This window comes from Triticum dicoccoides, chromosome 7B (genome assembly GCF_002162155.2).
Source record: "Triticum dicoccoides isolate Atlit2015 ecotype Zavitan chromosome 7B, WEW_v2.0, whole genome shotgun sequence".
NCBI lineage: Eukaryota > Viridiplantae > Streptophyta > Magnoliopsida > Poales > Poaceae > Triticum > Triticum dicoccoides.
In genome coordinates, this window is record NC_041393.1 from 569046075 (window position 1) to 569049081 (window position 3007).

Genomic DNA, 3007 nt, shown 5'->3' on the forward strand with positions numbered 1-3007 from the left:
GGCCATGAGTTGGTCGGGTTGTGATCGCCGTAAGGATCACGGGCCACGATTTGGTCGGGTTGTGATCGCCGTAAGGATCACGGGCCACGAGTTGGTCGGGTTGTGATCGCCATAAGGATCACGGGCCACGAGTTGGTCGGGTTGTGATCACCGTAAGGATCACGGGCCACGAGTTGGTCGGGTTGTGATCGCCGTAAGGATCACGGGCCACGAGTTGGTCAGGCTGTGATCGCCGTAAGGATGACGAGTGTGTTTTGGTATTATCATGTTTATTGGTCACATCTGGTAAGCCAGGCAGGAAAAGGAGTGCCTATTGAGCATAATTACAACATGTGGGATAAATGGTTGCTTTGTTGTTTAATTGGTTAAATATCATGATATTGTCTGTCATCATGTTTATGCTTATTGTGAGCTTGCAAGTACATTCAATGTACTGACCTGGCGTGTCATGCCAGATTTCAGGAAAGTCCCGTTGGAAAGAAGTGTTGTCCGAGTCTATATCGTCTCCACATCGGAGTCCTTGTGCTATGGAGTCCCGCTACGACGTTGTTCCGCTGCTGAGTAGTTGTCATGATCGAGGCCTCCTTTATGTTCACTAAATAATGTACATATTGTTCAGCCACACCATGTGTGCCTCTTGGCCTCGCTAACTGTTGTAATATGAGCTATGCTCCGCTAGCATGAATAAAGCGGTTGTTTTCTGTACCATGTTATTGTGTGTTGCTAGACGACAAGGTCTCTGGGCTGGCTATGCAAGGTAAACCGGTCGCTCTGAGATGGGGTGCCACACTTTCGGTCCAAGAAAGATCATCGCGAAGGTTTCATTCCGGTTGGACTCCGTTTGGTATTCCTTTTCTACAAAACTCTAAAATAGGCAAAGAACAGAAACTGGCACTGGGTCTCCGGTTAATAGGTTAGTCCCAAAAATAATATAAAAGAGCATATTAAAGCCCATTAAACATCCAAAACAGATAATATAATAGCATGGAACAATCAAAAATTATAGATACATTGGAGACGTATCATTCACATACTCAACTATCATTTAGTCTTCTATGATAGTTGTTACTCAAGGCATATTTAAGGAGCAAAAGTTTCAATCAAACACATAGGAAGATGGGGGCTTTTAGTTTTCGCCTCCCAACTCATTTACCTCGAGGATAATGTCAACAATAATAACTCATGATTACCTACATCCAACTGGATATATGTGCCTAGATCTTTCCCCACCACATGATGCTTGCCAAAAGAAGAATAAAAATGGAATAGAGATGAACACTATTGACTCTTGCATAAAAATAAATACTAAAAAGTAAAAGATAGGCCCTTTGCAGAGGGAAGCAGAGGTTGTCATGTGCTTTTTATTTTGAATGTGCAAGCTCGTAATGTAAAGGAACGTTACTTAATATTGCCCCTTGTGATAGCAACCTTTATTATGCAGTCCATCGCTTTTATTTCTTTACCATCACAAGATCATAGAAAGCTTATATTCCCTTACAATAAAAGATTATACATATTTAGGAGAAATTTTTATTTCTTTATGCACCATGACAACTTACTTGAAGGATCTTATTCAATCCATATGTAGATATGGTGGACTCTTATGGCAGGAAACTGGGTTAAAGGATTTCTAGATGCAAAAGTAGTATCTCTACTTAGTGCAAATTTTTGGATAGCAAAAGATTAGGAGCGAGCACCACATGTTAGAGGATCTATGAAAATATAACTTCTGTGTGAATATAAGCAAACATAATTCATTACGTTGTCTTCCTTGTCCAACTCAAATATTTGATCAAGCATATAATATTTGATGGGGCTCACAATCATAAAAGATGTCCAAGATAGTATATTTATATGTGGAACCTCTTTTTTTATTACTTCTCATGAATTGCACCAATGACCAATGCTATGTTTCTTAACTTTCAACAAATTTCATCAACTGTACTTCTTTTATGTGAAGTCATTACCCCCATGGGATTAGTGTATTAATCTTTATTCTTTTCATTGCTAAGATTTAAGCAAGAAGGTACATCAACTACCTCAAACTACTCTTTATTATATAACTCTCATACTAGATTATTGGTACGTCTCCATTGTATCTACTTTCCAAACATTTTCGCTCTTGTTTTGGACTTTAATTTGCATGATTTGAATGAAACAAATCCGGACTGACGCTGTTTTCAGCAGAACTACCATGTTGTTGTTTTTGTGCAGAAATAAAAGTTCTCAGAATTGGATAGAACTTTTTAGAGATTTTTATGGAATAAATAAAAAATACTGGAGCAACGATCTACTGGAAGGGACCCACTAGCTGCTCATAAGGCACTTGGGCGCGGCCACCCCCTAGGCGCGCCCAAGTACCTTGTGGGGCCCACGTGACTTCGCAGACCCTAATCTCAAGCCTATAAATCCTATTTCCCAAGAAAAAATAGGAGAAAAAGTTTCATCGCGTTTTATGATACGGAGCCGCTGCCACCTCATGTTCTTCATTGGGAGGCTAGATCTGGAGTCCGTCTGGGGCTCTGGAGAGGGGTATTCGGCGCCATCATCATCACCAACCCTTCTTCATCATCAATTTCATGTTGCTCACTATCGAGAATGATTAATTCCTTTATAGGCTTGTTGGAGAGTGATGGAGTTCGATGAGACTTATCATGTAATCGAGTCAATTTGTTAGGGCTTGATCCCTAATATCAACTATGTTCTGAGATTGATGTTGCTATGACTTTGCTATTCTTAATGCTTGTCACTAGGGCCTGATACGTCTTCTACGTATCTATAATTTTTGATTATTCCATGATATTATAGTATCAATCTTGGATATTTTATATGGAACTATATGCAAGTATATATTATTTTTTGGGACTAACGTATTAACCTAGTGCCTATTGACAGTTTTTTTGCTTGTTTTTGGGTTTTCAGGAAATCAATATCAAACAGAGTTCAAATAGAGAAAAAACTTTGGATTAATTTTTTCTGTACCAGAAGGGACCCTAGAAGGTTCAGG